Source organism: Trachinotus anak, unplaced genomic scaffold, assembly GCF_046630095.1.
Source record: "Trachinotus anak isolate AG129_WGS33_773 ecotype Australia unplaced genomic scaffold, CSIRO_AGI_Tana_v1 ptg000005l, whole genome shotgun sequence".
NCBI lineage: Eukaryota > Metazoa > Chordata > Actinopteri > Carangiformes > Carangidae > Trachinotus > Trachinotus anak.
Genome location: NW_027273856.1, coordinates 17,458,712 through 17,468,717, shown reverse-complemented (window position 1 = coordinate 17,468,717; position 10,006 = coordinate 17,458,712).

Here is a 10,006-nt window from a genome sequence, read left to right as displayed (position 1 = left end):
GTCACATAATCATTGTCATTTGAACCATTGTTAATAAAAAAGCGTTGATTATAGCAGCTTTAAATAAAGCTATCAGATTAGTTTTAAGCCCCAGGGTGGCTGCAGTGACTTTGTGTGTATCTAGATGACTTTATTTAACATCAAATGACAGAAATCTAACAAAGTACATCTTTCAACAATAATTCAGAGAAGTCATAGGTGTGATCACACCATGTGACAGCTGATGTGAGAACAAACTGAATTTTTAAGCATTTCCACCTTCAGATTGCAGCAGTCTGTGTTCTGAATGTCATGCATGTGTTGAACACTGGAATACACAATGTGTGATGTCAAAAAACCCATAGAACACCAAGTTACAGTATCTCATCAGTTCATTTTCATGTCTTTTCCCTGTCTTTGTCTGTCAGTCAGTCTCACTGCAGTGAGACGCTGTTTCTTCTCCCATCACAGTCGACAGCATGAGCCGCGGGAGAGAGCATCAAACTGAAATAACTGGCGTTAGGACTTGTGCACTCTCAACCTGGCGGTGTATGCATTATAGATGCCCACTTCACAATGTGTCACATCATGTCTTGATTTGCATGCGTATCACGCATTTGATCTTCTTCAAGCAGGAATAATAACCAAAGCGGAGAGATCTGAGAGATTTTCACTGCAGAAGAAGGAGAGTCGCAGAGCTCGACACTAATGAACGCATCTTTGTGCAGAGACACGTAAATAATGTTGAGTTTGTGGAGGGGGTGGCGGACATACTACAGTGCAGACTTAACTTTGCCTATATAATTGATACTTGATACTTACTACAATAAAAAATGTTACTTGGAAGTTGCCTTTACAGTGTTTGTGGAAAACTGTAGAACATTTTAATATGTGCAAAAAGCAATATTTAACATGCAGCTCTGATGATATACACACAGCCAGTCTGTTTACTCCATAGAATACTATCAGCCAGTTTATATTGTAGCATCCTGGGAGGTGGACGTAAAGAGAAGCCTCCCAGCATGCACCAGGACTTTTCGTGTTGTACAATGTGGTCTGCCAATTTTCTGCTGCTTCCAGATTGTCTGCTTTTATAGTTACATGTAGATATAGGTAAGAGAGCTGCAAGTGATGAGTGCAGATCATTTCATTCACTGTGACTGCACAGATGCATCTGCTGCAGCACTGACTTTGTGCCTGTTGCTATCAGTGATGATACCACTCAATGTAAAGTATGTGCTGTGTCTCAATTTGCATACTTCCTTACTCACACTTGCTGCTTTGAGTACATCAGTGCTTTTCACAGATGGTGTACTCAAAACGGTAAAAATTATTTGAGTGTAAAACAATGGACACTTCTCACCCACAACGGCTGCCATCTTGGCTACGCAGCAGAAGGGGAGGGACCACCAGCATATTTTCAAATTTGTGAAAACAGAGGCCAAGGAGGGAGGACATGTCTGCGCCAATGAGGGATGATGAATGCCAGGTCACATGACCCAGGAGGCACACACAGAAGAGTAAAATGTTGAATTTAACTCACCTGACCAAAGCAGCTGGTAGTCACATGCTGCGATTGTCATTTCTGGTGAGTGCACAACAGCAGTGTTTGATTTGGGAGAACATTACCATGAAAAAATTCACACACTACACCAGTGAGTATACTGTGTACACAGTGTACTACATGTGAGAGTACTGACTGAAGTATTCGATTTGAGACAACTCAGTTTTTCCTACCTGCAGATCAAAGTCAACCATAATATCATCAGGTTATAATTAGGGCTGTCAAATGATTAATTTTTTCTTCATTGCGATTAATCGCATGTTTTATCACATGATTAAAATTCTATTATTTTGCATTTCAGAACAGTTTTCTCTTGCTTGACAACACATAACCATCAGTCTGTCTGAACTAGAAGCTAATGTTAGCATGTCTGACGTGTAATTATGAAGATGTCTGATAATTTATTTATCTGTAGGAAGTGTCTGTGGCAGCTTGACAACAAGTAAGGGTGCTTCAAAGGGTCAAAACAGTAGCAGACAAAGATTCTAGAATCTTTGGTAACAGCAGCAGAGACGGTGTAAAATAAAGAATCTTTGGCAGCACACGATTAACACGATTGGAAAAAAATAAAGCCTTATGCTTGGCCCTTAATCTTATTGTGATTAACACATTAATGTTGACAGCTCTAGTTTTAATCATTATGTTTGTTGTTTATTGTTTATAGGATCCCCATTACCTTCCGCTGATGCAGTTGCTGGTCTTCTTGGGATCTATCAATACACACAAATATACATGGAAAATATACCTCTAGATATTAACAATTATAAGTGAGAAAAGAATAACATGAGGAATAACATCAGCATCGAAAAATATAACAAAAAATATCTCAATAAGTTTAAAGGAAGTATATAATACAGGATGAGAAAAAGAAAGCTTTAAAGAATGATTACAGGCTTAGATGTGTACATTAGACCATATTAACAATGAGTATATTTCACTTGCAGTATGTGTATTAAACTTGGGTTAGTAAAAGGTTTGAATCTGAGGGAGCTGGGTATAAAATAATTTGCTTTTAGGTTTGGGAAGACATAATTGACCCTTGCATTTTTTGGCTGGTGTTCTTTGCAGTTTTATTTGTATTAATATTTTTGACAAAAAGGATGAGTTGACGTGAGCAACATTATACTTACAGAGGAAAGGGGTTTTTCAATGAGATATGCAATGGATTATTGTCCAGGTGTCCTTTGATGGAGGGTTTGGCAGCTGCCAATTCTGTGTTGACCCTCTTAATCGCAGCCAAGAGTTTTTTAAAGTGGTATTCATCCTGACCCATGAGCTTGTCTGGTATTTTGCTCAGGTATAATACGACAAAAAGGTAATCAATTTTGATTACAAATATGTTAATCAGCGATCTCTTGCCACCATGAAAAAATTAAAGTTCAAGCCCAGAAAATATGAAAATAGTCTGCCACTTTAAACACACTGTTTCCTTCATTCACCCTGACCCTGTGGATCCCTTTGAATAGATTTGAGTCACAAAATTTTGTATTATGTTCTTCCAGCAAGTTCCCCTCCAGGACCTTGACTTGGTCGTCTCAGTCTGGTTTTTCTGATATCATTCCAGTCACCCTCATTAGTCTTCAGGCCTGATTCTCTCTCTATCTTTAATCTTACATGATCAATGAATTCACTGACCAAGTGAGGTTCACTGTCCTCCATTTGTTTGGTGTCTTCTGGAAATAGTCTGTGGCTACGTCCACACTACTACAATTTAGTTTTAAAACGCATCATTGCTCCTGCCGTCCACACTTCTCCAAGTGCCTAAAACTTAAAACTTGGGTAGAAACTAAGGCTTTTGGATATTATGACACAGACACATACAGTTGCTCCCTGAGTGGGTCTTACCAGCCTCAACTATCAGTGGTGAAAGCAACATGGATAATGAATTACAAGCGTTTCTGACCTTGTTGTTTTTGCTAGCAGCTGTTGTGGAGTTAAATTCTGCATTTTAATGCCAGAACTGTCTTTGCTGTTGTTTGTTTGAAGTATTTTCTGCAACTAACCAACTGAACAATCTGACTTCTGTTTACACCCACATGCACATGCCCAGTGTATGTGAATGGTCATGTATGTATGTGTTTTCAGATGTGATAGTATGTGTTTTCATTTTAAAATAAAAACATAGTTGACACGAGTTATGGGGCAGAAAGATGTTAAATCTTTATGAGCCCAGTGCCTTAACTAGATGTCTAGCTTTATTGAAGCTTTACTGATGTAAGTCCCTTTGAATAAAAGCATCGGCCAAATAAGTAAATGAGTAAATGTAAATGTAAGGCTCAAACTCTGCATCCTACACCGTAATTCTGGCGTAATTAATCAACCAATAAAGACTGTTCTGGTAAATCCAGCTGTATTAATTCCTTTTGTCTGAATAATCTGGATTTCAACAGCATATAGAAGGTGATTTTCTAAATAAACAACAGGAGAGTGAAAAGTCTGGTTTTGACATTTTGTCAATGCTTGTGTGATGCGCACAGGGCAGAGCTAGTGTAGCAGCTCTGTTTTGATTGACTTCTGTTATCTGCAGACCAAAAACAGAGCAGTGTTCAAGGTGTGTTGAGAACGGTCATAATATAACCATGTTCGTGTCTTAAAGCTGATGCTTTTGCCTCTTCCCATTGTTTTAATTGATGCTTATCAACGTGCTGGGACCAGGAGAAATGGTGGTTCAGCCTGTTAACCTGTTTTTTTCTTCTTCACCCTGCTATGACAGGTTTAATTGCAGATTTCAGACTAGCATAAATTTGGATTCAAATAAATTCAGCATGTATACATACCCAATCAAGCTCATTTTAACTCCTTGTTTAAGATACCAGTTATGTAATCACTGCTGAAGCCAGTGTAGCATAATATGCAAAGAGAATACTGATGTGATATAATTGTTGTCCACTGCCACTCTCAGCCAGTGATGCATGCGTCTACTTTGCACTCATGCAGCCTACGCACATCGACCCATACAGAAATGTAATGCATGACATATACTGTATGTTCCTGTATAAAGAGTGATGTTGCTATATATGTCAAATATATTTTTATCACATATATGTATCATCTGGACATGTGAAGTTATAAGCTTAAAACATATATGAAATACATAAATAAACAAAGTAAAATTTGGTTATGTCCATACATTAAAAATATACATAATGAATGTCTACATACATGCATGAATTTGTACATATGTGTTTTTTTATGTCATATATTTAAATTCAATAGTACATTTATTACATTTGCGTATGACGTTTGCAGCCTCTTTTACTTTCAACTCCAATCCTTTTGATGAGGGAGCAGTTATTGGCATAGCAACTGGAAAGAAAGGGAGAAAATGAGTATTTTACCACGCTAAGTTAGTGACTACATGTTAACCTATTGGTCAAGAGCAAGCCAACAGTGTGCTGTCCTGTTCACTGTGACACATTGGCTGAACTCCAGGCATTCAGCATAGCTAACTAACTAATAACTAATCAAACACAAGAATGCTTGACATTATTTGTTTCACAAGCTAGCTACACTGTTAACAAATACATGGTGGCAGGAGAAAAATCTTGCCTTGACAAGGACACTGCTTCCAGTCTGATTTTTGTCACAATCCAGACCAAAGTGGGGAACTGGGAATTAGCCAGGAAACCGCCATCAGTGACACAGTCCTGTGTAGGGTTACCCCCCACCTAGGATCATCCTGTATTTGAAAATAAAAGGCCATGGCTCATATTGAATCAAAACGGGACGCAATTTGTCCCATATTTTTGTTCACATCATTTCATTTATAAGGTATGTCCTCAAAGTGACGTGAATAATTTGATGTCAAGTAAAACAAACTCGTTATAGCCTACAAGGAAGAAGTTTATCAATGAGCAGAAGACTGACAAGCTCTGTGCTATGAGAAAATACACATAAAGCTGCCTTCTCTGGATGAGGATGTGAGACTGACCCTGAGTTGCCTTAATGGGTTACATGCATTATATTTTGTTAAGATTTTATTTGCTGCTTGCTGTTTTATAACAAGTATTTGCTTTTTTTTTGTTGTCTTCATGTGTGTGAGTTTTCATACATTGTGTAGTTTTCCTTTGTGTGACCAATCTCTAATCAATTGTAAATACCTGAACAAAGGCAATTAACGGGGCGGGGAGGTGTCAGTGTGAGCCAGTGTGCGCCAGAAGAGCGGACGTAGGAGGAGGACGTAAGGAGGATATCGCGGTGGCTGGGGTAGACGCACTGCAAGAGCAAGAGAGAGCGAGAGGAAGACTGGCTGACGGAGGACCGGACAGCCAATTAAAGAACACTCCGCTGACTACAAAACAAGGACATTTCCACTTATTAGAGCTTTACATGTTTTATATTACTTTAAGCTGATCAAGTTTATGCTCATTTAGTAATTGGCACACTGGGGTAATTCTGATTTAAATAAATGGTTCATAAATAAAATAAATTGTTCATTTTGAGCCCTGCTGTTGGGCTTCAAGGACAATTGTAAGGAACCAGTAGCTAAACTGGTGCCAGTACAAGTTCAGGTCCATCTCGTGTCCCTTTGCTGCATGTCAACCCTCTCTTCTCTACAGAGGAGGGGTGTCCCTTACTTCTTCACACAGAAAGTCGCAGCCCTCATCCCGTGTCATAATAAAACACTGTAGGAAGTACAAAGAGACAGAAGCACCGATCCTTGATTAAAAATAGAGTTAATAAATATCTAATGTGTTAAAATGTAATGTACAGTAATAACAGTTTCCACCATATTGTGTCAGACGTCTTGTCTTTCACTGCCCCTCTGCAAAAATGTATAATTGCCTGCTCAGGATTCATGCAGGATATGTTCAGTAACATTATACGATATATAATTCCTGGGAGAAAGAGAAGGCTCTAAAGTTGTGGTTTTATCATTCATTTCAGATCTGGAGATAAGATACAGATTAAAATCCAAAATGTAAAACTGTCTGTACATTTCATAGAATCCTCAAAATACCTCCTCGTAATTCAATATGAAACACAGTCCAGTGAAAACTGTGAAGCATTAGGGGAGTAAAAATAGGTTCTTGTGCTCAGTTTACGGTCATGGTGAGTCAGGAAGCAACATGACTTCAGAGAGAATAAGTAAAAATATGTGAGTGTATTTAAGGATATTTTGTTCTCCATCAGACTCAGTTGTTTCTCTTTGTATCTGGTCAAACCTCACAAACCCACACCTTCTTCCTATTGATCAGTCAAGGACCGTACCAGCAGTTGTGCTTATGTAACTCCACACAAACACTCACATTACCAGGAACCATTTTGCAAACCATGTTGTTGTGTTTTATTAGATTTATCAGAATCAGAATCAGAATCAGAATCAGGTTTATTGCCAAGTATGTTTTCACGTACAAGGAATTTATTCTGGTGAATGGTGCAGAGCGCACCAAAACACCGAGGCAGCCATCTGCGGCGCCATTTAAAAAGGAGGAATGGGGAAAAAACAAGTGGAGAGGAGAGGAGAAAAAATAACAGAACCCAAACTATACTCCTGGGGGGGGGGGGGGGGGGGGGTACAGTGTGGGATTCGGGAAAAAAACCTCAGCAACATAGGCATATATAAACAAACACATCTTACAACACAGTGACTCAAGACAATTTGCTCCAGGGGAGGGGGTAAAGGGGGGAGGAGGTGATTCCAGTGCAGACAGGCAGCCAGCCGCAGCCGCTGCCATTTAAGGCGCAGCTATCGGACCCCGCCCGCCGCGCTGGATGGGAGGAAGCGGCGAAGGCGTGGGATGGGGTTGGGTTGTGAGTTGCATATGTACATGTAAGAGGTGTCCGTGAATGTGTGTGTGTGCATAGGCCTGGGGAGTCGCTTCGTCTAGTTCACAATCAGTGCCTCAGTTCGCAGGGTGTCATCGCGATAACACAGCAAGTTGCCATGGAGACATCCTTGATCGGTTCCTGGACGGAGTCAACAATCCACAGGTGTCCGTGGAGGGGGGGGGGGGGGGGGGGGGGGGGGGGGGTAGAAGTGTCTCACTGCAGCGATCTCGTGGGGGAGTTGTTCCAGCACCGGCCTTGGCCAAGGCCGGTGCTGCGGGGGCCGGAACGCAGATTAGATTATGATTGTTTGGGTTAGGGCGAGCAGTCGTATTTCAATAGACACGGCTTACTCTGTTAGTCCATTCTGGTCATCTTCATCCATTCTCCTTTTCAAAGCTGCAAGCTTCTCCAAGATGTGACCCATGTTGCGATTTATGACCACAGTCTGAGCATTAACAGCTCCTTCCAAGGTGGTTCCCAAGTTGCGGTTCACAATCACAGTCTGAGTGCTTACAGCTTTACTCACTCCATCAATTATGTCGGGCAGCGTGGGGATTTGGACTGCTGTCACCGTCTTCTGAATTTTCAGATACACCAGGGCAATGCCTAATCCAATCAGCAGAAAGCCTGATATCACAGTTCCGAATATGTAGAGATCTTTGATGTCCTCAACGGAAAGACTCGCCAGGCACACGACCCTCCACTGCTCCCAGGAGTCCCTCATGTAACCAGCGGCGTATGTTCCGCCAGGGCAGACAGGTTCCCCCGAACCCGGGCTTCTCGTCGAGAAGATCCTGTCAATTGCGTTGAGAGACCAGTTGACCAATTCCATGATTTTAGATTTAGAGAGCAGTGCGGAGAGAGGCTTCCAAGGTTTAGACAAGACAGGACGAGACGTGAGATGCAAAGCAGGGAAAAAAAGGGAGAGGAGAGAGGGGGAAGATGCGTCCGCCTTCGTTGGGAGCCGGAAGAGATCCATTGATTTATGCACCACATGACAAATATACCTTATTATTAATAGGTCAAATTCAAATTCTGCACACTGCACCAAGAAAATGGAGCGCTGGAGGAAATTATCCAGCATTTTTTGGTGGTCTACTTGTGGTTCCTAGAGTCTGTAAGAGTAGAATGGGGGGCAGAGCCTTCAGCTATCAGGCTCCTCTCCTGTGGAACCAGCTCCCAGTGTGGGTTCGGGAGGCAGACCCCCTCTCTACCTTTAAGATCAGGCTTAAAACTGTCCTGTTTAGTAAAGCTTATAGTTAGGGCTGGCTCGGGTATGTCCTGACCCATCCCTTAGCTATGCTGCTATAGAGCTAGACTGCTGGGGGATTCCCATGATGCACTGGGCGCTCTCTCTCTCTCTCTATCTATCTCTCTCGATTACTTTATGCCATTAACTTTGTATTTTTTTCTCTCCCGTAGTTTGTGCTTCTCCTCTCTCTCCCTCTCTCTGTCCTCATTCTGCAGGTCTCTCTGCCTCTGGAGCAGCAGGATCCAGATTCACCACGACTCATCATTACTATTAACCACTGTTATCTGTCATTATTATTGATAACACCATTACCTACAGCTGTTCCTGGTCTCTCTCTCTCTCTCTTTTCTCCTCTCTCCTCCCCCAACCCCCCCTTTTTTATCTCCTCCTAAACCCAACCAGTCGAGGCAGACGGCCGCCCACCCTGAGCCCGGTTCTGTTGGAGGTTTCTTCCTGTTAAAAGGGAGTTTTTCCTCCCCCCTGTCGCCAAGCGCTTGCTCTTTGAGGGAACTGTTGGGTTTTTCTCTATAACAAAGTAAGGTCTTGACCTTACCCTGTAAAGTGCCTTGAGATAATGTATATTATGATTTGGCGCTATACAAATAAAATTGAATTGAATTGAATCCTCAATGTACATGCAATACAAGATTTGCAAGTAAAAAGCCAGTAAGAGTAACTTATCAAACACCTGTTAAACAAACTTGCAGAGGAGCAGTATTTTCAACTTTGCCCAGAGTCTCCCATCCACCACCAGTATGCATTAACCATAACAAGCTTGTTAGGCTAATAGCTGAAATGAAATCTTACTATTTATGGCCAAACTGTGGCTGAAATGGCTGAAATTCTGTGGTTTAAACAAGCTCAAGACATTCCCATGTTTTATCCTACAGCATAAAATACGTCAGTAAATGCCCCAGTCATGATTTCTTTAAGCGTCCAGGTCCCCTTAAAAGGTCTAGTTGCTAACAGGAGGCTGAATGAGACTACAGAGATTGTTGGGGATCTTAAACGTCATCGCACCAAACAAGAAAACTGAACTACTCATCAGCTGACTTTGACCACCTGGTTGTGTTTATATTCGTGCTTTTACAACCTATCACTAAATTTCTAAGAGGAAAGGTTTCTGTAGAAGAGGTAAGAGCTAAATCAAACAAGTTAAGTCAAGTTTAGCGGTGTCAACTATGTGGTTGAAGTTGTAGTTTGTTAATAGCCCAACATTAGCATTTTGCTTGTAGTGATTGTATATAGGCTTCAAAAATCATAAGGTGATGTACATTAGTGAAGATTATCCTGCTGAACAAAATGTGGAAGTATCATAAACTTTAGTTTGTCACAGAGTTTATCTTCTGCAGTAATCCAAAACACTTGTGTAAAATCCAATTAGCTTTTTGTCAAGGAACCCAGGGTGATGCTAACATCTGGGTTGGCCTACAAAAATA